This window comes from Hyperoodon ampullatus (assembly GCF_949752795.1).
Source record: "Hyperoodon ampullatus genome assembly, chromosome: 4".
Lineage (NCBI taxonomy): Eukaryota > Metazoa > Chordata > Mammalia > Artiodactyla > Ziphiidae > Hyperoodon > Hyperoodon ampullatus.
The window spans coordinates 153,517,788-153,545,490 of record NC_136917.1 but is presented as its reverse complement, the minus strand read 5'-3'; the positions used below and the strand labels follow the sequence as shown (position 1 = coordinate 153,545,490).

At 33.5% G+C, this 27,703-nt stretch overlaps 1 pseudogene across 1 annotated transcript in view; it reads left to right on the top strand.

Annotated features, from left to right (window-relative positions):
• Positions 1–5,990: 5,990 nt before the first annotated feature.
• The window catches only part of LOC307051327 (microtubule-associated protein RP/EB family member 1-like), a 35,162-nt pseudogene continuing 13,449 nt past the window's right edge, over positions 5,991–27,703 (top strand). Inside the window, exon 1 of the transcript in view lies at positions 5,991–6,083. The product of the transcript in view is annotated as a microtubule-associated protein RP/EB family member 1-like (transcript). The remainder of the gene's footprint in view (positions 6,084–27,703) is intronic.

Genomic DNA, 27,703 nt, shown 5'->3' with positions numbered 1-27,703 from the left:
CAGAAATAGAGATGCAGACATAGAGAACAAACGTATGGATCTCCTTGCCTCTTGAAGGAGAGGTTTCAGGATCGTGCACCTTCTCCCAGTCCCATAGAGTTGCACCAGCTGTAGAGATCCACATTTTATTCTAAAGAAAGAAACTGATTTTAAATTTTAATTTAAATTTTAAAATTTTAAATCTCTCTCTCACTCAGTTGGAAATTTTAAATCTCTCTCTCACTCAGTTGGAAATAGAGTGGCCAAACACAGAATTTAGTAGTGAAATGACCTCTTGCTATTACCAAAGGGTGACACTTTGAGAGTGCGGTTTCCTGCAGTTTTAATATTGCAATCATTGGCAATTTCATGCTACAAGGTCACTCTTTTCTCTATTTCCAAGTGGATATTCCTATTTTGTAGAGGAGACATTTTCAGAGCTGTTGTCTATTTTTAACCTGAAAATAGGCTTTTTTATCATAAAGGTGGTAATTCTTATGTGTTGTTTCCTCATGTGTTATAACTGAATGATTAACCCGAACCAGAACAGTTTCATAAAATTCTTACATAAATATTTCCAATTTAATATCCAAAATATATTTTACAGACTAGACATTGTATTGAACATTCTTGTTTTTGCTTGACATTTAATAATCTACCTGAAATAAGGAGTTTTCAAGACCTGATATGATCTGAAAATACAGTAATCCTAGATTAGAGAAAGACTGTTAAACTTTTACTTGGAAAAGGATACTAGTTTTAAAACTTTTGTTCTCCAAGTGTTCTTTGCTAACAAAAAATGGAGCAAAATTTAGACAGACTATGCCTTATTCTGTCATTAATTCTAAAATCATGCCAGAAAATATACAGTGTAAAACCATGTATTGAAAATCAAGTATAAAATGTATAATGAATACAATATATGAGATAAGAAAAGTCACTAATGATTTTCTAAAATATTCATTTATTTAGTCTTCAGTTCTCTGCTATAAGATCACAATACTATGCTATGCCAGACCAGATAAATCTTACTGATTTAAACACTAATAACTTGAAATCAAAATCATCTAATATAAGGTTTTATAGTACAAATTAAGAAGGAAACTGGTGTGTTAATCTTAAAAGAATACATATTTAAAATATTTTAGAAGTATGTATGTATATATATACATATACAAACTTACTATTATGATAGGTATGAAAATATATATAAGCATATATATATATATATATATATATATATATATATATATATATATAATATACTAAAGTCATTTGGTCTCACTGTTGTAAAGAACCATGAAGGTTGGGCAATGCTATTTGTCATTTAATATCTGAATGTTACTCTCATAATTCCTGGTCATTTATCAGATATTTTATAATTATATTAGTTATATTATTAATTTATGCATTATATATTATATATACATACATATTTAATTATCAATATATATTAAATTTTTAAAATATATTTGAAGTCACATATAAATATAGTTAAAAAGCATGTGGATAATGTTTAGATAAGAGTTGTAAGGAAATATGGCAAAATTCTTAGATAAGTCACATTTACCAAACTGATCAACTCAGGACATAATAGCTTATACAAAAAATTATTATCTCAACTAAAGGAATATGTAATGAGTTATGCTACACCAACTTCAAAATAGAATTACTGTCAAACAGTGGTCACTATTGAGGATATGTTTATAAACATATAATTAAATGTTGGATTTACAAAATAAATTTCTTCAGAGAAGTGTTCTCCCTCTTACTGGAATCTGGAAAAAACAACTGGTTAAATTTTCTGTCTGTCTCAAAGAAATTATCTCAAATTATTGGGTCATGAGAAGGAAAACCAAATGTGTTTTGAAACAAGGACTTTCCAGTATTATGAATCCACTCTCTTCTGTTAAGATTTAGTTTTGATATAATAAAAGATTTTTAAGACTCAAATCTTGAACAAAACCTCTTACAAATACTACTTGCACAGTTGACTGCATTAAGAAAATAAATCTAGAAAGTCAGATTTACCAGCTAAAACTGAAATATAATTTGTTATAATATTTACTTTTTCTAGTTATTTATGAATTTGTTTATTTTCCACTTTTTTGCTCTAAATAATTTAAGGCAACATTTAGTGATACATAATATACATTTGAATTTGTTGAAAAAAGAATAAAATAAGGAAGCATATTGAATAATTTGGAGAATAAAATAACGGTATAAAATGCATATGTAAGGAGGTTATACACTTGCCAAAGATGTGCTTTGATGTAGTTTTTAGCATTGCAGCAGCAAGACAGAAATGAGAAACCTTGTCTGTGTAACGATATACAGAGTCCATAAGATCAAAGCAAATTTACTTGCTCAGGAGAAATACAAGCAATCCTAAAAAACAAACAAACAAACAAAACAGAAAGAAGTTTCATCAAAGGAAATATCCCCTATTGTGTCCTAACTAAAAATAACATGACTGGTTGTTTCTTTTATTGGCAGTGGATTTAGACAAGTGCATAATTCAATAGCTGTGATTATTTAGGGAAGAATCAGAAAAATATGATATGATGAAATTACTCATTTTTGTGATTGTCTGAACTATTGCACAATAGATTTCAGATTATGTGGAAGAACTGATAAACAGAATAGCCTTGAAGAAATGCTCCACAAATAGACTTCTCTCAGAAGGGCCTTTGATAGATAGATATTGGGCAGGAAGGAATTTGAGATTGTATTCCCTGGCATGTAATTGGAATAAAGCAATTCTATGCTGCCAGATAAATATTGACCTATATGTACTAACAGACAGTCAACCTCAGAATAGAGTTGACCTTCTCTTGTGGAAATTGAATAGTCTAGCCAGGATGTGTGCCTGAATAAAAAGCTATCTGACTTTGGCTCAGTGGGTACTTGAATGAGTGCCTGTAGGCAGGCAGGGTAGAGATCTTTAAAACATAGCTTCTAACTCACCACATTGTACAGATGGCTAGGGGACTGAGTATTCAGCACTCTTTTACATATAGCATACTCACAACTCTTTTAACTAGAAATGTTTTAAGTCAAGAGTAATTGTGTAGCTACTTCAGTCATTGATAATAAAACAAAATAAGTGTCCACAGAGCTCTTAGCACTGAGACATCATTCTTCTTATAATAAAACTGGTTTATCTAATACAAAAAAATACACGTGTTATATCAAGGAATAGGTGCAAATTTAATTGCTATATGGAACCATTTTATGAAAATAGTTAAACACTGATAGCAGTCTAAAAAAATCAGTAGAAACTTCAGATTTATAGTAGTTTATTTGCTGTCCTACTGAATAGTAATGATAAAATGAGTATACTAGATGCCTGTTGAATCTATTTCTTGGACCATTAAAATATTTCATATGAATATCAGATATATATGTGTTTTCTCTATAGTTTTAGTGCATGCAGACAATACATATTTTAAATAATGTTATTAAATCACTTATGAAATCTTTCTTTAAAGCTGAGATTAAAGGAGATCCTTCCTTTACCCCACAGAATACATCCATTACTCTTGTCAACAGCAGATTCAACTGATCAAACTTTCCCTGTAGTTATAGGATGAAGAGCTTGAGTAAGAATCAATTGAAAAAAAAATCTAGTCCCTGATAGATCCAGTGTTGAATTTTCCCCAAATATTTAAAGAAGAAATTATACTCATCTTACACAAATACCTGCACTGAATTGAAAAATAAGGTACTCTTCCCAGCTTATATTTGAGTCCAACGTAAATTCGATATCAAAAATTTACAAGCATATTCCACAAAACTAAAATTTGAAACAAAGTACTCATATAAAAAATATCAGCAATTCAAATAATATATAAAAAGCATAATGTGGAAAGACTACTTTACATTTATTCCAAGAAATCAAGGAGGGTTTACAGTTTTAAAATCACTACATTAACAACAACAACCAAAATGGGAGTGAGAGAGTACAATGTGATCATATCAACCAGTGAAGGAAAATCATTTGATAAAGCACAACAATGAATTCACAATTTAAAGAAAACCTTTAAGTAAAGAAAGAATAGAGGAGAAGTGTCCTGATAGATAAGAGTTGTCTAAAAAGTAGCCTATGGCAAACATAATAAGTAATGGTAAAATGTTGAAGCCTTTCTCCTGAGAGAAAGGGTCCTGACAGAAGGGCAGGGAGAGGATCAGCAGGGAAGCTCTTGAGTGCCAGGAGCAGCTCAGATTGGAATCAGAGAGGACCCAGTGGCTGCATCCCCTACCCCCCTCCCAGTAGAAATCCCACCTCTCTAGATCTAGGGAGTTCTACTGGCTGACAAGGGTGTCCTAGATGAGAAACACCTGTGTGCCCGGGATGCCAGAGGCCCCTCCCCTTGTCCCAGACTTGTTCCTAAGGAGTCTGGGACACACCACCTATAAGGCAACTGCAGTGCTCCTGGACGCATTGCCCCATTCCACACACACACCCCAAACCAATTTACATTAATTCAGGGAAATCGAGGTGGGTTTAGAGTTTTTAAATCAACACATTAACTACAATAAAAATGACAAGGAGCACGGAGAAGTCAATTGAACTTGACTATCTGGAAGAAGCAAGTTTGTGTGTGTCATATGTTTTCATTAAATCATAGAAAATTCACTGGTATACAAATTTTTCCACTTTGAGAAAACTAGAATATTAAATAGCTGGGTAACAAAACAGTTAGAAGATACATCTCCATTTAAGTAGAGACAAGTTTTAAGTTGTTACTTTTTTTTTTTAATGTTGAAATAATCAGTAACAGATTGTTGGCTTTTCTCACAATTAGACAAGAGGAATAATATCTCTTATAACTTCAACTTCTCTGCAAGGATGCTTTTCATTGTTTAAATCAACCATAAATTTAAGAGATGGTTAACCTGAAGTTTTAATACCAAGTCAATTTCGTTTTACCTACCACAGGCTTTTAGAGTACTGCAAATGCTGACTGATTAAGCTTTCTTTCTACAATGGCAAACGTGTATAACAATATGGAATACATTTCAGAATAAGTTAAATATAAGTCATACAGTATGGCAATAATGTCCTACTTTTCTTCTTACCATGTAAATTTGAAAGTTCATACTAATCTTACACATTTATAAAAGGGTGAAGACTAAAGGATCCAGTGTGAAAATGCACAACCATCCTCAGGACCACATTCTCATTCCAAAATAGCAGGGTACTTTTTATTACTGCATAGCATTGTCTCTTCACAATTATACTGGAGAACTTAGCCAAGGTAATAAAGACATGGTAAGAAATATAAGTTGTAAGAAATGGAATAAGGAAATAAAATTGTCATTATTTGCAGAGAAAATGAATATGTACTTAGAAAACCCAAGAGTCTTCAGGTAAACTCTTACAATTGATGAAGGAATTCAGCATCCTACAAAGTCAATATAAAAACACCAATTGTTTGGCCACATGAAAGCAACAAGCAGAAAATAATTTTAAAGGATGATACCACTTACAGTGTTATACACAAAATCAAATAAATGTAACATTGTAAGACATCTATATACATACACATACACAAAATTGTTGAGGGAAATTTAAGACCTGTATAAATGTATAAATATACTGTGTGCATGCACTGGAAGACAAAATTAAATACAATCACCATCACAGCAGATTTGTATGTGTGTTTGTTTTAATTGGTGACTTGATTTTAAAGTATTATATGTAAAAAGAGCTAAGAATAAGAAAACTATTCGAGGAAGAGCAAATTTGGAAGAATAGCACGACCAGATATCAAGAACTATTATGAAGCTAATATAAATTTAACATCATATATGTACAAGGATAAAACCAATGAATAGAACATACAGTTCAGAAATATCTTCTTCACATATGTTCACTTAATTTATGATAGGTAATATCATAATATATTCAGGGAAGGATAGCTTTTTCAATAAATGGTGTGAGATCAACTGAATACATAAATTGGAAAAAAGTTAAACTTGACCTCTACTTCAAACCATATACGAAAATGAATTCAACATACACTGTATACCTAAATGTGAAAAGTGAAACACTACAGCTTTCAGAAGTTAATATAGAAAAATACCATTATGGCTTTGGGGTAAGTCATCATTTTGTAAAACAGGATGCAAAATGTCTTTAATTATAAAAGACTGACAGGTCAGATTACATTAATTTAAGAATATTTGTTAATCCTAGTATTGGTGTTGGAGAAGATATTTGATATACATACAACCAACAAGCTTCTACTAATATTCTGAATACATAGAAGACATCTTCAAATCACAACAAAAAGACAACCCATTAGGAAAATGTGAGAAAAAAAAGGAAACATTTGAACGAACACTTTGCAATGATATTCAGGTAATCAATAAGAAAATTACAAGTTACTCATTTTAGATACAACGTAAAGCAAATTAAAGCCAATCAAAATGCTCATAACAAAGTGGCTAAATTTTTAAAAGGGAAAGTCACAATTGTTGTTGAAAAAGTAGAATTACAGGAAGTACTACACACAAGAGATGAGAGCCTATATTGGTAGAAACACTTCAGAAAACTCTTTGGCAATATATACTAAAGTTGAGCACATATACACTCCAAGACCTAGCACTTTAAATTTCAGAAATATACTCAACAAAAAATGTGTATATATATGCATTTAAAGATGCACGTATTAATATCCCAGACATCACTTTGAATACACAAAATCTAGAAGCAACTAAATGTCTATCATTAGATGAACAGATAAATTGTGTAGCCAAATAATTGGTATTCAGAAATAAAAATGGGCTAATGAAAAAGAATTTCACATCATAAAATTGTTTAAAAACTGTTAGGCACATAAAAGTATACACTGTGTAACTCCATTTATATGAAGTAAAAATGGTAAAAGTAATCTGTGATGATGGAAATCAGAAGGGTTCTTGTTATTGAGACTTTAGGTAGTATTTAGAAAAACCTTCAAAAATGTTTTTTGGGGGTTCTGGTAATATTTTAATTTTTTATCTAAGTAATAGTAACACAGGTGTGTACATTTTGTGAAAATTCACTAGCCTGTACATGTAAGATTTATACACTCCTTAATGCATATTTTAGTTTAATTAAAAGTTTATCTAATACAAATATAATAAAATGAAGAGACATAATCGAATACAACATATTTCCTGCAAACCAAATTCTTGCTATATATCATTGGAATACTTTTTGTGTTTCCTCTCTAGTATCTAAAACAGTTGGAAAATACAAAAAAAAGTCATAATTCAGTTGTACAATAACAATTACAATTTTTCCCAATCTATGATATGCTCATTACATGATAAAAATTGAAATATTAGAATAAAAGTTCGGTAAAATTAGGCACATATATTTCCAGTGTATGGTTAATCACATTATATGGGTACATGAAAAGACAGGTATTAATAGTTTATTTGTTCAATTTCACCTTTAAATTAAAAAGCTGATGTTAATGAAGTGAAACAACTCTTATTAAAATGCCCTTAGAATTGTCAGAAATACATATTGCTTCATCTTCAACTGCAGGTGTACTCACGTTCTCATAAATGAAATCATCCATCTTTAAGCAAACTAAAATTACCTTTGTTTTAACTGTTGTATATGTAACCAAACTTTGTGGATCCCTCTTTGTTCATTTTAACAGGAGTGGATATTTTATAGACAAGTAACTTTCTTTGAGATTTGAATATATTTTGAAATGGAAAATTTCAATCATCCATGAAATTAAACAGTGATTTAGAAAGAAAAAAAAGAGCTTTTCAATGATAGATTCTGCCCTCCTATCTTAGATTCTCTCTTTAAGTTTCCATGTCAAAGTAAATAGTATCTTATTCCAAAACAAACTCCCAGGAAGTTTTTGTCTCATGCAAATTTCCCTGTTACTCTAACAGTCTCTATGTGTAGTGCTCACGTTGGTTCAGCTAGTCTTCCTGGTGGGATATCATTGCTTCATAATTCTACTTGCTTGCTTGTTCTTACCATATCTTATGATCCTTTGGCCTCCTAACACTCTGTTCCATTTTATATTTCAGTTTTGTCTTTCTAATTCAACATTTAGCAGGTGTTTAACTTTGCAGAAGGAGGGAAGGAAGGAAGGAAGGAAGGAAGGAAGGAAGGAAGGAAGGGAAGGAGGGAAGAAGGGAGGGAGGGAAGGGAGAGAGGGGTGGAAGGAAGGAAGGGAGGGAGGGAAGGAGGAGGGAGGGATTAGGAGGATAACTTTCATCCTTGTCAATAGTGGTATAAAACGGTATTCAGCTACCTTCTTGTTCCCCATTTTTCCCCTCAGGTAAATATACTGGTCATTTGGCATTTTCTGAGGGTTAGATTTTGTTGCTGCTGTTATTGTTTGTTGTTTATTTTTTTAATTAAAAAAAGTCTTAATATTATGGAGAAATCATGGGGGCTAAAATAAACATAAGGTGGAAATCCTGAATAGAACTAGTCTGCGAGTTTCAGTTTTAAAAACTCTGATGTGCAATAGAATAAAAATGGAACTAGGTCTAATCCTCCCTAGCTACTCATTAAATTTCCTTCAATCTTGTATAGTAAGGATAAATCCACTCAATTCTTTTATTCATCTTTTAAGCTTGTGTCATGTGCTCCAGGATCCCACAAGAATTTTGTGCTGTAGAACATATTAGGAAAGTTGTAAGTACAGATAATATTGCTTTAGTAATATAAAGTAGTCAGATAAAATATATCTCTTAGAAAATTCTGCATGGTCTGGTCTCAATCCGAATATATCTTTCTTTGCCTGGAAAACGTGTCTGATGTATTTGCCTGTCAGAATAAGACATAAATTTCTGAAATTTTCTTTAAATTAGAAGTTTGTGTATTCAAAGCATTAATGGCCTATCTGCAAGCACTCTTCTGTCACCTATTTGTGAAACCAGATTTTATTGTGAATTTCAAATAAATCAAATGGATATACTGCTTTCAATCCAAAACGTTCAGAGTTATAAGTTAAAGTAATGCCTAAATCTTGATCAGATTTTAAGGAACACGACACTGAAATTAGGGATTGCATTCCCAGGATTAGGGTTAAGATCTCCTACCAGATATAAGACAGAATTAGAAGTATTAGTAGATTTTAATGTCACCACACATAAAGATATAAGAGAAAATAGAAATATGAATACTGTGCCAGTAATAATTTGAGCTGGCAAGTTCAGAGGAAAATATACATAAGTGTTGTGTAATTATTTAACAGGCTAAGGGAATAGCATGTACAAAGAGTAAGAGGTGAGAGAGGACATCACACATTGGGGATCCCATCAGCCATTCATGTGATTTAAGTGCAGAGTCGGAGAAGGGAGACAGGTAAGAGCTTTGAGGAAGAGGTAAATAGACCTTAAATTAGGGAGTTTACATTTTCTTCAAAACAGTTTCCTGTGATTGCTTGTCTAAGAAATATATGAGAGGACAGAATTGAAACTAAGAAAGGTATGTTTCTAGATATCATTTAAATAGGAAAAATATTATGAGATAAAGGATAAAGTTGTGGAAACATTTCTTTTTAAGTTATGGAGCACTGTTTCCATTTAGCTATCTATTTTTATTTTTATCATCATTGTCATGGTCCAATGAATTGGATATGCCTCTAATGTACTAATGTATTTATACTGCTATAATGGAATAACATGAACAGAGAAAAGAATTCTCCATTATAATACAAATGCATAGTATTTTTTTCCACCACGTTGTGTTTCCAGGCTGAATGGACCTATAATCATATATTGTTTCTTTCATTCATATATTTTTTCTATAGTTACAAATTTGATTACGTACTTAAAAGTTTGGTAATGAACATTGATTAGTTCCCAAAAGTGTCTCATTTTGGTTACACACAGACACACACACACACAGCCCCCCATGATGAAAATGAAAATTTAATGATATTATCTCAACAATTTAGCAAAATGCATATCAGTTTTAGTAATAAGATGTGCTAATTTGGGCATATTATAAAGAGGAGATTAATCCCATTAAAATAACTGTAGGTTTTTATTTAATTTTCAAAAAAAGATATGTGATTTTAAATAAGTGAATGTTAACTATTCATTTTTCCATATACTAAAGTAAATGTATGATTTTAAGATCAAATCTTTTTTCCCACTTACATTAAACACAATTTCATGCTGCAGTATTAGCCAGTTACACATTATTTTAATGAGCTATGCACATTAGGAGAAAGTATGAACATGAGGCCACATATTACACTTTACCATGTTTTCATTGACCTTCACTGACATATATTTTATGTGTCTTGTATACTTAATATTTTTAGGAAGCACCTAAATGCTATTGGTGGTTCCTGTATATGACTTTATGTACTCTGAATGAATGCTATTTTATTATTTTCTTAGTGCTGCTGTAAAAAATTACAACAAACTTTGTGGCTTAAAACAACACATATTGATTATCTTAAAGTTCTGGAGGTCAGAAGCCTGAAACTAGTCTAACTGGGCTAAGTTCAAAGTTTAGAGAGGGTTCTATTCCCTCTGGAGGATCTAGGAGAAAATCCCTTTTATTCATTGTCCAGATACTAGGGGCCAAGGGCACTTTGTGTCCTGTGGGCCCATTGCTCTGTCTTCAAAGCCAATAAAGTCAGACTAAATCCTCATGTTGCCATCTCTCTGACTCTCTGTCTCTCTCTTTTCTTCCTCCCTTGTGCATTTATAAGGATCCCTGTCATTACATTGGAACTACCTGGATAATCCCAGATAATCCCACCATTTTAATATCACCTGATTAGCAACCTTAATTCCCATTGCAACCTTTATGCTCTTTGTCATGTAACCTAACACATTCACTGGTTCCAGAGATTAAGATGTGGATATCACTATGAAGGGAAGGGGCATTATTTTGCCTACCATGCCTAGTCACAGGTGGAGAATCACTGGTAGAAGAGTAAGTGTGAATAACTAAGTATACACCGAATAATCATAGTGATGGTAAAGGAGAAATGGTCACAGTATAAAATTTCACAGGGTACCAAAATAATAATAAATTTTATTACACTCTGTCATATACTACTTACTAAAAGTTTATGTTAAATGAAAAAAAGTTGTACACTTTTAGATTCATGGTAAATCATGGAGTTACCTTATCCAAGCCTGAAATGACAGTTTTTAGATGAAATTACTTATGTGATTTTATAAATGTTTCAATTTAGTTATGGATTAAAATAATTTTAATTATTTTTTGATTATCCCATCAGAAAGTAAACTTTAAAAATAATTATCTATCTATCTAAACTCTATCCTTCTTCATACACATGCATACATATATTAAAATTCTTACCATCTCTGTATTAATCACACATTAATACCAAGTATAACAATTATAAAATTTTGATAAGGTCAGGATAATTTAGTTCAATGGAAAACTATTTACTGAAGAAACTACTTGTAACAGTCCATGTTTAATAAGAAAAACTGAATTCTCTACTGGTTCTATAGCATAGGAATAGTGGTTAATACAAACTTTGCAAAAAAAAAAATTGGAAATAATCAGAACCAATCAAAAGTTCCCATAAACCTATTTGATATCAACAAAAGGACAAATTTTAAAATCCCCAAAGTCTATATACAGGAAATCTACAGAATCTCTTTAAAATATCAATAAAAAATGAAAGATGTTCATCATAATTGATAAACAGTAAGTTGCAACTAAAGTCAAGGATGAAATCTTACTTTTTCTCATAAACTTGGAAAATTAACAAGAGTTCTGACATAAAGTGCAAGAAAATGAGAATGTTTATATATGTGATTTGTAGGAGAGTGTACAGTGGTATAAATTAGAGAAAACATTTTAGAAGTATTTGTGAATCATTGAAATTTTATATAATTTCCCATTTACTTTTTCAATTACACTTGTAGAAATCTATAGTAGTAAAAATGCTAATAATAGTCATCATTTATTAAGTATTTACTCTGGGCCAAAACTAATCTAAGGCATTTGCTTGTACAGATTATTTAATTCTCAAAATGATACCACGAAATGGTTACTATCATTGCCTCATTTTATGAATTTGGAAACTGGGGCACAGAAAGGTTAGAGCAGCTTACTTATGTACAAACAGCTAATCAGTAGCAGATAGATTTGACTCCAGGCTCTGGATTCCAGGCTCTTCACCATTTCGTTACACTGTCTCTTTAATGTAAGAAAGATACATGCCCAGGATGACATATATGCAAAGATATCTTATTTGTATCTTTTCATGAAAAGGTGACAATAATTTTGTGTCTATTAATGTGAAAACAATTAATTATTGTTCATTTTACTCCAGAAAAAATCGGAGTTATTTTACACAGTAAGATAAAAGAAAAGCAAGTGATATAGTATGTGTGATATTGTGTTTTCTAATAGAAATATATATTTGGTCTTCATCCCATTTTTGCACATGGTTGCACAACACTGTGCACATACTTAATATCACTTAATTGTACACTTAAAAGTCAATAAATGGTAAATTTTATTTTATGTGTATTTTACAATTAAAAAATAAAAACGATCAATTAAAAAATAACATGGACAACATAAACTTTTTTCAGTAAGATATTTTCCATCCATCCATCAATCCATCCATGTGCATCAAAAGCAGTCTAGAAAATGTCATCTAGTTTTGTGAGTTGTACATAGATAGTATGAGTTTAGATATTATTTTCATATTTTTTGTTTAGTTGTGCTTTTTCTTCTTCTTTATGCTTTGCCATATTGTTCAAAAACTCCCTCATAAGCATATGTAATTAAAAAAAAAACTGTACAAACATTTTGAAAAAGCAAATGGTATCCCAATAGGTAACATAAAAAATAGACTAATAAACATACATGGAAATAAAAGACTGCTCAAGAAAACAATAGCAGGGCTTCCCTGGTGGCGCAGTGGTTGACAGTCCGCCTGCCGATGCAGGGGACACGGGTTCGTGCCCCAGTCTGGGAAGATCCCACATGCCGCGGAGTGACTAGGCCCGTGAGCCATGGCCGCTGAGCCTGCGCATCCGGAACCTGTGCTCCACAATGGGAGAGGCCACAACAGTGAGAGGCCTTCATACTGCAAAAAAACAAAACAAAACAAAACAAAACAAAAAAAACGAAAACAATAGCAATAACATATATTTAAGTACTTTTTTGTTTTTGTCTATCTGATCTTCACTTCTAAACCTGGAATGGGTTTTTATCTCCCTCCCAAGATAACTGAAGATAAAAAACGCCAAATTCCTGAAGCCTTGGCTGTAGGAGCAAAATGTTCAAAAGAGTTTCGATCTATGTACTTGAATACATTAAACTGGATCAAATGCTTTGTATACCTTAATAATAAAATATTTTGTTTTACTATTTTTCCTCTTTATTTTTATGATTCAGGATAGGTATTTATTGTTTCTTTCCTAACCAGTATCTAACTACCTTCCAGTAGAGAAAAAAATAAAAGTCACTGATGAAACTTAATAGCATTTCATTGCCTCCAGTATAAAACCTAAAGCGTTCTTCTTTACTGTAAAGCCTCACTAAAATATGGCTCTTTCAGATTTGTAAAAATATTTTTAAATTCATCTCAAAACGTCAATTTAACTCCAGCCAATATTGCTTGCAGACAATGCTTCAGACATCATGCTAATTTAATTACTCTTTTTTTGTCCCCAACCTACTATTTACCTCTCTCTCACATTCCATTCTTCTGTTCCAAACTTGAATGCTAGAGTCAAGATCTAAACTTAAATAAGGCCTTCTCTGTCTACAGTGAAAAGAAGGTCTTCCATCTTTATATGTATTTCTCTGACTATATTTTTTCACTAGAGTAGTATTTAATATAGGGTCTGCTTAATATTTATCTTCTATTTACTATTCTGTCCTTAATTTTGATTCTTCAAATAGATTTCAAACTAACTGAGAGCAATCGTTGTGATGTATACTTCATTTTTTATAATAAATAGCACAGTTTTTGATATATAATAAGCATTTATTACTTGATTGACTCATTTGAAAATACTTCTGTTTAAAGGCAAATCATGGGCTTCCCTGGTGGCGCAGTGGTTGAGAGTCCGGTTGCCGATGCAGGGGACACAGGTTCGTGCCCTGCTCTGGGAAGATCCCACATGCCATGGAGCGGCTGGGCCCATGAGCCATGGCCGCTGAGCCTGCGTGTCTGGAGCCTGTGCTCCACAACGGGAGAGGCCCGCGTACCGCAAAAAAAAAAAAAAAAAGAAAAGGCAAATCATTTCCTCTAATTTACCTTTGGTATTAATTAATTCCATCTACCTCAGGAGCCAAATACAAGTAAGCTTTTACCATTAAAATATCTGTTGCTCTTTAAGTCTTAGAAGTATTACTAAAAGGAAAAAAAAAAATCTCCAGTTGGAGACAACAGTTTGAATTTAAATGACAACAATTAAGTGCTATGAAATCAAGTTGGTGGGTTGATATGTTTATTAAGGATAGGAGAGTAAAGGAGAACATTATCTTTTAATATCAGTCAGCAAATATTCATTGAATATCTACCACATGCTAGGAAATCAGTTAGGTACTAGGGATGCCAGTAGACCAAGTTAGGCATGGTCACTGATCCACCTATATAGAGCTTCCTACAAAGTGGAAGAGTCTACAGGCAATTGCAATGAAATGTGATTAGCAATATAACAAGTACAATATATTATGGAAGCAGAGGGTGCTTCCCAGAGGAAGTATAGTCTAAGTGGATAGCTTTCAATGTCTAAGTAGAGAGGAAATATGTAAAGTGAAGGGAGAGAACTTTTTAGGACTGAAACAAAATATTATATGACTGCAGGATAAACTGTTGGTTGGAGAGAGAGTGAGGAGAGAGAGTAAGGAGATCATTAGGGATCAGGGTGTCCTCTCAAAAACAGGTATAAAATATATCTGCCACTGGTATAGTCCATGATATATCAGCTCTTCCTTGAGATATTGTAGCTTCCTAGCCTGCCTCCTGACTTCCCCTCTTTCCCCCACACAGCAGAAGGTATGAGCTTTAAATATATATATATATATATATATATATATATATATATATATATATATATATATATATATATATATATAAATTAAATATATGGTAATAGTTATCTTCTTAAAGCCATCCGATACTTTATATTTTTATCAATATGAAAGGCAATTTGAACCCTGTCTCCCAAGCAAGCATCATCTCTTTCCACTACTCTACTTACTGAATTTCAACCACAGTGATCTTTCAATTTCTCAAAATCAACAAGATCTTTCTTATACAAGCAAGTTCAAATTTACTTTTCTTGTAACCTAAATCCTCTCTTCTATCCTCATGTTTTCGCTGGCTGACACATATTCATCCTTTAATTCTCAGCTTCAATATTTTACTTTCAGCAAGGTCTTGCCTGGAAGCCCAGTGTAATCTACCTTGTTTATTTGGCTCATCACCATCTGATCAGCATTCAGGATTATGATTGGCACATAGTAGGTGTTCAATAAATATTTGTTGAAATGAATGAGTGGAGGAAAGATAAATAATGCCTAAATAAGAAATAAAGAGTTGTAAGCTTTCCTGGGTGCCTTATGTAAATGGATTGGAGAATGTTTGTTTGAAAACAAACAAAATGTAATTAGGAGACAGAGTAATCCTATTATCCCATTGACTGAGGAAGAGATAATGGTGGAAAAGTCTAGGAAGATGAAGGATAATGGGAAAATGCATGGTTTGAAGAGGCATTCTAAACATGTAATTAATGGCACTTTTAAACTGATTGGATGTGGTTAATAAGCAGGGCACGGACAAGGGAATCATGGGCAATATCTAATTTTTTGCTTTAGAAAACAAGGTGAATTGTGTCTTTCTTTTTTTAGAAGAGAAACAAAGAAACAAACAAACAAAAAAAAAGCAAGCAAAATTTAATGAAAAGATGTGAACAACCCAATTTTACGTACTTGTTGGCCATACAAGTGAAAATGTCCAGATAACAGTGATATATGTGGACTTGCTCAGAAGAGCAATCTAAACAGGAGATATGACGATGCAGTCATTTCTGTTATGGCAGATAACTGGAAGCATGCTATTGAATGAGTTCGCTTTGACAGAGCTTTGGGGAAAAAGAAAATAAGATTCTTAAGATATTAAAATGTTAAAAAAAATTAAAGGAAGTAGAGACTGCAAAGGAAACCAGAAGAAATGGCTTTGGACAAAACTATGGGAATTTGATATCATAAAATGCAAAGGATGAAAATGCTTGCTGTGTGAGGATACAATCCACAGACTCAATGAAGAGTGCCCTTCAGCTGAAGAGTTCATTGCATTCTTCACCAAGATGATTGGCAAAAGAGTTTTATTTCATTCTGGGTGCCTTGGCTAAAATGCAGAATTTAAGGCTGAATGGAATTATAAAACAATAGGATGAAAAAAATTTTTTCGACAGCTCTACCTTACAAAGGGAAAGAGATAAAAACAATAGCAGAGAGAGGGGATTTTATGTACAAAGTATTTTTTGACAATGAAGAGACGTGTATCATTAACTTTCTCTGGGAAGGATCTAATTTAGAAGGAGTAGAAGAAGAAAGTTGATTATTGAAAAAGGGACAGCCCACACATGAGACGGCAGGAATATTTGAGAATCGTAATCCAGATGGATGAATTAGGTTTAGGAAATAGGATAGACAGTAGGGATTGAGGAAAATGTTAAAGTTTAGTGGCAAGAAAATAGTTCTGTTTTTATCTAGAGTCTTTTATTTTCTCTGAAAAGTGGAATTAATGTCACTTAGAGTGAGACAAAGTGGGCTCATCAAAGGTAACAGAAGACTAAAGTTTTGAAATGGCTACATGACGCTGCACTGGATGATGAAAATTATTAGACTGATGTTTTCTTATTTGCTATGTGTTTAACTAAATTCTACTTTATATTCCCATCAATTTCAAAATGTTTAAAATGCTTCTATTGTGTAAATTTGCATGAACTAGAATAATTGAATATTGTAGAATAAAGAGATAATAATATCACACATATATCTTATTCTTTTCTCCATAGCCAGTTGGAAAATCTAGTGGGATTGTCTAAAACTGCATTTCTCAAATGGGAGGGAATTGTAAGAAGAGGCAAGTCAGGATCAGTTTTAAAGGAGCAGACTTTTGCTTTGGGATGAAGCTTACTGGTGTGGTTGAATAAACACTTTCAGGTGAAAATGACTGGCCTTTCTTCTCCCCTATGCAACTAATCTTTTAATGTAAAGAAAAGCATTAAAATTGTTGTCTTAAATAGTTCCAGATTATATTAATACTCCAGTTTTATTTATATAACTGCCCTAAATGAGAATTTAATATACTTAATTTTGAAACACACAAAAAACACTTTAAAAACATTTTCAACTTTATAATGCTGCCTAGGGATAGCTTAGGCCCTGCTATGTCAAGATAGTCAGAGATCTATTATTTCTAGAAATCTATTCTTATCTAAATTGATAAATGAGCAATTATTGCATTCAAAGAAAGTAACTGCATTATAAAATACAAAAACAAAACAAATAAATCCCAAATTCTTACACATCAGCTTTTTATAGTCAGTGCAAGAAACTCTAATGGGAAAAAATACATCAAAATATCTTGTATTGCTTTTGCTATTATGTTTCTATATCAACCTCTAGAGAAAGTATTATTATTAATAGTAGTTATTGCTCTTGAAACTATATTGCTTTTCCAATAAAATATAATCCACAAGTCTTGAACTTTATAAAAGTAGCCTGGAAACACATGTAATAATAGCAAAGGTATCTCTGGTTTTCCTCTCCAAAAATCAGAAAAGTAATTACAGGCCTTGATGCCTATGTGAAATCCCCCTGATAATTTTTGTAAATATTTTTTCTTTCCTAAACTATTGAGTAGTTTTACGTTTTGCCATTTGATAAGGAATTGTGAACTAGCTTTTGGTTTTAACCGAACAGTAGCAATTTTTGGAAACATTTTTAAGAGTGGGAGTCTCTGTATAAACAGATAATATCTTACACTGTATATTTTCATGATTACTTGAAAATATGCATATTTTCATCATTGTTTGAAAATATGCACTACAGATTTTCTCTTATTCAATTATGCTCAAATGACATTGAAAAGCAGGCAAAACATTTTATTTAATTATATGAGTTAGTGAAATGCAGCTTAAATAAATATATATTAACTTCATGAAGCAAGCTTTTTATAAAGTTGATGATTTTTCAGTTTTTGACTAACTTGCCTACTGTAATAATCAGTTAAGATATACTTGGGATTGGAATTTTGTATTTTGGGAGTACTGAGAAAAAAATGTAGAAGATGTTTGAAATTACTTGATGATATAAGAAATATTTAAGATTTTTAAACATTTGTCTACAAATAACATAATTATATAATATATGGTAAAACCACTTTTAAATGTTTATGTTTTCTATACAGAGAAAACAATAGAATAATTAAGCAATGTAGCAAAGTATACAGTTTTTATTTTAGCCCATGATGGATTCCATTGACCATCTATATTGATGTCATTAGCCATCCTGGACGCCACTGTATTCTATACAGGGGTAGGTATGCCCTTGAATGAGAAAGTATGCTATTTTTTTTCAGAATACCCTGTCACTACTCAAAATTATCCCAGTAAAATCATATCAATGGCTTCTGTGGAGGTAGGTAGACCTCTTTTCTATATGCCCTGAAAAATGCTGTTGTTTCCTTACTTATTCCATATCATTTCCTGTATCTAGGCTGAATCTATTTCTTTGTCTATTTCTTCTCTACCATTATGTGCTCTATAATATGAGGGCAGAGGAAGAATTCTCATCTCTGCCCAAAAAGAATCATTTACAGACTGGAGTTGAAGATAGAAAGGGTTCCTTAGATAGAAGTGGAGATATAATAATACTTCATGGTATAAAACAGTGAATTCTTTCTTCACCTTAGCAGCTAATGAAACACTTTTTGTTTAACCAAAGAGAACCAAGAAGCTGTAAGACTGCTTAGGAGGAAATACTTATGTGTGTGAGCGATTTAAATCATGAGAAAACAGCCTTTTATTAATTTGCAATTTTTTTGACTGATCCTTTGCATTTTTCCAATATTTACAATTATTTCAGTAATGTAAAACAAGGTTTATAATTAAACTTATAAATTTAACACTTACATTAAAGTAGACCAAAAGAAATAAGCTAAATTCAAAATGATTTACTCAGCTAAAGGCAGGATTGGGTGTGTGTGAATAGCTTTTGAATTCTTTTATAGCTGCTTAGCCTAAAAAGGACAGTAAATTACACATTGGCAATTGTGATTATTAGTAGAACTACTGCATTTTGTGTGGAAAAAATAAATTTTGTAGAATTGGCACATAAAAGTAATTCAGTTTGCTTGATTTCAAGCCCTCCTGCCAATGTATTAGATATAGTCAGTTTACAATGTATTTAGGATTGATGGGCTAGAATGCTTTTTTTTTTTTTTTTTAAGATTTTACTCATTGTTTAAGGGCCATATATCAAGGCTCTACTGTTTCTAGGCTGTTGACTATGTACTGAATCTAAAGTTGTGACTAAATCTATGTCGATATCTCCTATATATCTATATCTATCTATATATCTCCCTCACCTCACAGAGATTTGAGTTTAACAGGAGAAAAAGAGGGCAGAAAATTAATAACAGAAAATATTCTACATGCTACAACTACATAACAGAACAACTGGGATTAAATATGAAAGAATATTTAGGCATCCAGTATAATTTTTATTTATTTATTTATTTATTTAATATCTGTATTGGAGTATACTTGCTTTACAATGTTATGTTAGTTTCTGCTGTATAGCAAACTGAATCAGCTATATGTATACAAATATGCCCATATCCCCTCCATCTTGTGTCTCCCTCCCACTCTCCCTATCCCACCCCTCTAAGTGGTCATAGAGTACCGAGCTGATCTCCCCATGCTATGGAGCTGATTCCTACTAGATAACTATTTTACATTTGGTACTGTATATATGTCAATGCTACACTCTCACTTCATCCCAGCTACACTTCCCCCTCCCTGTGTCCTCAAGTCCATTCTCTATGTCTCTGTCTTTATTCCTGTCCTGCCCCCAGGTACATCAGAACTTTTTTTTTTTTTTTTAGATTCCATATATATGTGTTAGCATATGGTATTTGTTTTTCACTTTCTGACTTACTTCACTCTGTATGACAGACTCTATGTCCATCCACCTCACTACAAATAACTCAATTTCATTTCTTTTTATGGCTGAGTAATATTCCATTGTATATATGGGCCATATCTTCTTTACCCATTCATCTGAAGATGGACACTTAGGTTGCTTCCATGTCCTGGTTATTTTAAATAGAGCTGCAATGCACTGCTGGTGGGAATGTGAATTGGTACAGCCACTATGGAGAACGGTATGGAGGTTCCTTAAAAAACTACAAATAGAACTACCATATGACCCAGCAATCCCACTATTGGGCATATACCCTGAAAAAACCATAATTCAAAAAGAGTCATGTACCAAAATGTTCATAGCAGCCCTATTTACAATAGCCCGGAGATGGAAACAACCTAAGTGTTCATCATCGGATGAATGGATAAAGAAGATGTGTCACATATATACAATGGAATATTACTCAGCCATAAAAAGAAACGAAATTGAGCTATTTGTAATGAGGTGGATGGACCTAGAGTCTGTCATACAGAGTGAAGTAAGTCAGAAAGAGAAAGACAAATACTGTATGCTGACACATATATATGGAATTTAAGAAAAAAAAATGTCATGAAGAACATAGGGGTAAGACAGGAATAAAGACACAGACCTACTAGAGAATGGACTTGAGGATATGGGGAGGGGGAAGGGTAAGCTGTGACAAAGTGAAAGAGCGGCATGGACATATATACACTACCAAACGTAAGGTAGATAGCTAGTGGGAAGCAGCCGCATAGCACAGGGAGATCAGCTCGGTGCTTTGTGACCACCTGGAGGGGTGGGATATGGAGGGTGGGAGGGAGACACAAAAGGGAGGGGATATGGAAACATATGTATATGTATAACTGATTAAATTTCTTATAAAGCAGAAAAAAAATAAAATTAAAAGCTTAAAAAAATAGAGCTGCAATGAACATTTTGGTACATGACACTTTTTGAATTGTGGTTTTCTCAGGGTATATGCCCAGTAGTGGGATTGCTGGGTCATATGGTAGTTCTATTTTTAGTTTTTTAAGGAACCTCCATACTATACTCCATAGTGGTTGTATCAATTTACATTCCCACAAACACTGCAAGAGGGTTCCCTCTTCTCCACACCCTCTCCAGCATTTATTGTTTGTAGATTTTTTGATGATGGCCATGCTGACTGGTGTGAAGTGATACCTCACTGTAGTTTTGATTTGCATTTCTCTAATGATTAGTGATGTTGAGCATTCTTTCATGTGTTTCTTGGCAATCTGTATATCTTGTTTGGAGAAATGTCTATTTAGGTCTACTGCCCACTTTTGGATTGGGTTGGTTTTCTTTCTTTGATATTGAGCTATATGAGATGCTTGTATATTTTGGAGATTAATCCTTTGTCAGTTGCTTCATTTGCAAATATTTTCTCCCATTCTGAGGGCTGTCTTTTCGTCTTGCTTATGGTTTCCTTTGCTGTGCAAAAGCCTTTAAGTTTCATTAGGTTCCATTTGTTTATTTTTGTTTTTACTTCCATTTTTTTAGGAGGTGGTTCAAAAAGGATCTTGCTGTGATTTATGTCAAAGAGTGTTCTTCCTATGCTTTCCTCTAAGTGTTTTATAGTGTCTGGCCTTACATTTAGGTCCTTAATCCGTTTGAAGTTTATTTTTGTGTATGGTCTTAGGAAGTGTTTTAATTTCATTCTTTTACATGTAGTTGTCCAGTTTCCCAACACCACTTATTGAAGAGACTGTCTTTTATCCATTGTATATTCTTGCCTCCTTTATCAAAGATAAGGTGACCATAGTGCGTGGGTTTATCTCTGGGCTTTCTATCCTGTTTCATTGACCTATATTTCTGTTTTTGTGCTAATACCATACTGTCTTGATTACTGTAGCTTTGTAGTATAGTATGAAGTCAGGGAGCCTGATTCCTCCAGCTCCATTTTTCTTTGTCAAGATTGCTTTGGCTATTCAGGGTCTTTTGTGTTGTCATCCAAATTGTGAAATTTTTTGTTGTAGTTCTGTGAAAAATGCCATTGGTAGCTTGATAGTGATTGCACTGAATCTGTAGATTGCTTTGGGTAGTAGAGTCATTTTCACAATGTTGATTCTTCCAATCCAAGAGCATGGTAGATCTCTCCATCTGTTTATATAATCTTTAATTTCTTTCATCAATGTCTTATAATTTTCTGCATACAAGTCTTTGTCTCTATACGTAGGTTTATTCCTAGATATTTTATTCTTTTTGTTGCAATGGTAAATGGGAGTGTATTTTTAATTTCTCTTTCAGATTTTTCATTATTAGTGAATAGGAATGCAGGAGATTTCTATGCATTACTTTTTTATCCTGCTACTTTACCAAATTCATTGATTAGCTCCAGTAGTTTTCTGGTAGCTTCTTCTGGTAGCTTCTCTATGTATGGTATCATGTCATCTGCAAACTGACAGCTTTACTTCTTCTTTCCAATTTGGATTCCTTTCATTTCTTTTTCCTCTCTGATTGCTGTGGCTAAAACTTCCAAAGCTATGTTGAATAATAACAGTGGGAGTGGGCAAACTTGTCTTGTTCCTGATCTTAGAGGAAATGTTTTCAATTTTTCATCATTGAGAAAAATGTTGGCTGAGGGTTTTTCATATATGCCCTTTATTATGTTGATGTAGGTTCCCTCTATGCCTACTTTCTGGAGAGTTTTTATCAAATCGGTGTTGAATTTTGTTGAAAGCTTTTTTTGTGTCTATTGAGATTATCATATGGTTTTTATCCTTCAATTTGTTAATATGATGTATCACATTGATTGATTTGTGTATATTGAAAAATCCTTGCATTCCTGGGATAAACCCCACTTGATCATGGTGTATGGATCTTTTTAATGTGCTGTTGGATTCTGTTTGCTAGTATTTTGTTGTGGGTTTCTGCATCTGTGTTCATCTGTAATATTGGCCTGTAGTTTTCTTTTTTTGTGACATCTTTGTCAGGTTTTGTATCAGGGTGATGGTGGCCTTGTAGAATGAGTTTGGCAGTGTTCCTCCCTCTGCTATATTTTGGAAGAGTTTGAGATGGATACGTGTTAGCTCTTCTCTAAATCTTTGATAGAATTCTCCTGTGAAGCCATCTGGTCCTGGGCTTTTGTTTGTTGGAAGATGTTCAATCACAGTTTCAGTGCTTGTGATTGGTCTGTTTATATTTTCTATTTCTTCCAGGTTCAGTCTCAAAAAGTTGTGCTTTTCTAAGAATCTGTCTATTTCTTCCAGGTTGTCCATTTTATTGGCATATAGTTGCTTGTAGTAATCTCTCATAATCCTTTGTATTTCTGCAGTGTCAGTTGTTACTTCTCCTTTTTCATTTCTAATTCTATTGATTTGAGTCTTGCCCTTTTTTTCTTGATGAGTCTGGCTAATGGTTTATCAATTTTGTTTATCTTCTCAAAGAACCAGCTTTTAGTTTTATTGATCTTTGCTATTGTTCCCTTCATTTCTTTTTCATTTATTTCTGATCTGATCTTTATGTTCAGTTTCCTTCTGGTAACTTTGGAGGGGTTTATTTTGTCCTTCTTTCTCTAATTGCTTTAGGTGTAAGTTTAGGTTGTTTATTTGAGTTTTTTTCTTGTTTCTTGAGGTAGGATTGAATTGCTATAAACTTCCATCTTAAAACTGCTTTGTAGCAGTCCATAGGTTTTGGGTCATCATGTTTTCATTGTCATTTGTTTCTAGGTATTTTTTGATTTCCTGCTTTGGTTTCTTCAGTGATCTCTTGGTTATTTAGTACCATATTGTTTAGCCTCTAAGTGTTTGTATTTTTTACAGTTTTTTTTTCCTGTATTTGTATCTAATCTCATAGTGTTGTGGTCAGAAAAGATACTTGATATGATTTTAATTTTCTTAAATTTACCAAGGCTTGATTTGTGACCCAAGATATGATCCTGGAGAATGTTCCATGAGCACTTGAGGAGAAAATATGTTCTGTTGTTTTTGGATGGAATGTCCTATAAATATCAATTAAGTCCATCTTGTTTAATGTGTCATTTAAAGCTTGTGTTTCCTTATTTATTTTCATTTTGGATGATCTGTCCATTGGTGAAAGTGGGGTATTAAAGTCACCTACTATTATTATGCTACTGTCGATTTCCCCTTTTATGGCTGTTAGCATTTGCCTTATGTATTGAGGTGTTCCTATTTTGGGTGCATAAATATTTACAGTTGTTATATCTTCTTCTTGGTTTGATCCCTTGAACATTATGTAGTGTCTTCTTGGTCTCTTGTAATAGTGTTTATTTTAAAGTCTATTTTATCTGATATGAGAATTGCTACTCCAGCTTTCTTTTGATTTCCATTTTCATGGAATATATTTTTCCATCCCCTCACTTTCAGTCTGTATGTGTCCCTAAGTCTGAAGTGGCTCTCTTGTAGACATCATACATACGTGTCTTGCTTTTCTATCCATTCACCCAGTCTATGTCTTTTGGTTGTAGATTTAAACCATTTACATTTAAGGTAGTTATTGATATGTATGTTCCTATTACAATTTTCTCAATTGTTTTGGGTTCGTTATTGTAGGTCTTTTCCTTCTCTTGTGTTTCCTACCTAGAAAAGTTCCATTAGCATATGTTGTAAAGCTGGTTTGGTTATGCTGAATTCTCTTGGCTTTTGCTTGTCTGTAAAGGTTTTAATTTCTCTGTTGAATCTGAGTTAGATCCTTGCTGGGTAGAGTAATCTTGGTTGTAGGTTTTTCCCTTTCATCACTTTAAATATGTCCTGCCACTCCCTTCTGCCTTGCAGAGTTTCTGCTGAAAGATCAGCTGTTAACCCTGTCGGGTTTCCCTTGTATGTTATTTGTTGCTTTTCCCTTGCTGCTTTTAACATTTTTTCTTTGTGTTAAATTTTTATAGTTTGATTAACATGTGTCCTGGCATATTTCTACTTGGATTTATCCTGTATGGGACTCTCTGCACTTACTGGACTTGATTGAGTATTTCCTTTCCATGTTAGGGAAGTTTTTAACTATAATCTCTTCAAATATTTTCTCACACCCTTCCTTTTTCTCTTCTTCTTCTGGGACCTCTATAATTTCAATGTTGGTGTGTTTAACATTGTCCCAGAGCTCTCTGAGACTGTCCTCAATTCTTTTCATTCTTTATTCTCCTCTGTGGTAGTTATTTCCACGATTTTATCTTCCAGGTTACTTATCCGATTTTCTTCCTCTGTTATTCTGCTATTGAGCTCATTTAGGTGGTGCTCTACCTTCTGTGGGCAGACTGGGAAGGAATCCCCTCTCCTTGTGCACCCTGAAACAATGGTCTCTTGCCTCTTAGGCAGGTCCAGACTTTTTCCCGGACTCCCTCCCAGCTAGCTATGGAACACTAACCCCCTTCAGGCTGTGTTGACGCAGCCAACTCCAGTCTCCTCCCTGGGATCTGAACACTGAAGCCCGAGCCTCACCACCCAGACCCAACCCCCCCCCCCCCCCCCAGCGGGTGAGCAGACAAGCTTCTTAGGCTTGTGAGTGCTGTTTGGCACCAATACTCTGTGCGGGAATCTCTCCACTTTGCCCTCTGCACCCCTATTGCTGTGCTCTCCTCCGTGGTTCCAAAGCTTCCCCCCCAACCACCCTCTGTCACCGCCAGAGAAGGGGCTTCCTACTGTGTGGTAACTATTCTTCCTTCATAGCTTCCTCCCAGAGGTGCAGGTCCCATCCCTATTCTTTTGTCTCTGTTTTTTTCTTTTTTTCTTTTGCCCTACCCAGGTATATGGGGATTTTCTTGCCTCTTGGGAAGTCTGAGGTCTTCTGCCAGTGTTCAGTAGGTGTTCTGCAGGAGTTGTTACACATGTAGCTGCATTTTTGTATTATTTGTGGGGAGGAAGGTGACCTCCACATCTTACCCCTCCGCCATCTTGAAGGTCCCCATCTAGTATACTTCAGATGGAGGTTATAAACTGGGAAAGAGACCTAAAGTTGTTTAAAATTTGAACAGATTGTCAACACTTAAAAATTGATATTAGAGAGGAAAGTCCGTTTTCCTGGACTCTTTTGAAAAGCTGGAAGATGTTACAATACTGGGCAAATACCCATGTTATAGTGGTCCACTGGGTCTGAGAGGAGACACCCCTGTTAGACAGGGGACATATCTGTCGAATCTATGTATTCCACTATCCCATATTTACAGATTTACACTGAGGTTGACAATTGACGTTTTCATTTGCTATCCAGCCAGTTAAAATGTAGTTTGTATATAAAAAAGTAAAAACTACACAAAGAAAGAAAACAACAACTATAACGACAAAACACTTTGTTTTCTTGAATAACAGGCCTTTGTAGTTATATGTGATTCTTCTAGAGCAAGGAATTTAAAGCTTTCTGAAGGAAGTTATATATAAGCTGAAACCTGAAGGAGGAACAAGGAAACAACAAGGGTGAATTTAGCTGTTAGGCATTTATTCTCTCAAATAATAAATACTCACAAGTACCTAATATGTGGCAGGCATTGTGGTATATTGGTTTGGACATATACTTAGTTCCTGCTCTAATGGAGCTAACAGTCCACAAAGGAAAATGTATGTGCCAGACCCAGGATTTGGCAGGCATGAAATATGGAATTTGAATAAATTTCACTATGGTTGAAGGTAGAACCTGAGGGTGAAAAATGTTGATACATTACTTTGAAAAGAGAGATAGGATTTACACTGAAGGCCTTATAAGCCATGTTAAGAAAATATGACTTTATTCTAAAGACAAATAAATGAGAAGGCACTGCACAATTTTAGTGAACTAACATAATTGTGTGTGTGTGTGTGTGTGTGTGTGTTACACTTGAAAAGGATATATTTGACTGCAGATTTGACAATTATTAAGAGAGGTGGAGCATGGAAGCATGTAGTCTGGTTAGTTTACTGTGTCAGTAAGAAAAGTGGGTGTGACTGTGGGCTGAAGTAGCTAAGATGGAGATGGTGAGGAGTGAACTGAATAAAGAGTTGCATGATTCAGAAATAAGCATGAATATAGAGACATTCACCTCATCTTTCTCCGTGGCTAATACATTTCCTTGTACATAGGAGACATCAGCAATTTTGTTATAAGTTGTCTTATTTGTTATAAATTGTGCCTGGCTCACAATAGGCCCTCAATCAATATCATCGATGTGACATATGAAGAAAGGTATTGAAATGGCAATGAACATAAGCTCTGGAATCAGACTGTTTGAATTCAGATTTCAGACAATATTGTTTAATTCGATTCCAACTTTCATCAGCTGTGTAACATATAGGCACATTATTTAACTTTATTGTGCCTCAGTTTCCTCAGTTATAAAATAGGGCTTATATCTCTGCAAGGATTCAGTGTGATACTGCATGCAAAGGGCTTAGAGCAGTGCTTATCAAACACGGAGAGATCAAAAGTCCTGGGTCTGTCCTAATTAGCAAGATGGGCAGTTGTGCCTCTTTAACCTTTGATCCAAATGAGTACAACCTAAGAGGAATTCTAGACACCAAAAAATAGCTGGATGTGAACATATAAAGAGCGACTGTAAAGGCACGATAGAATATGGGTGGTGTAGTTACCATAAGCAAGTCTTAC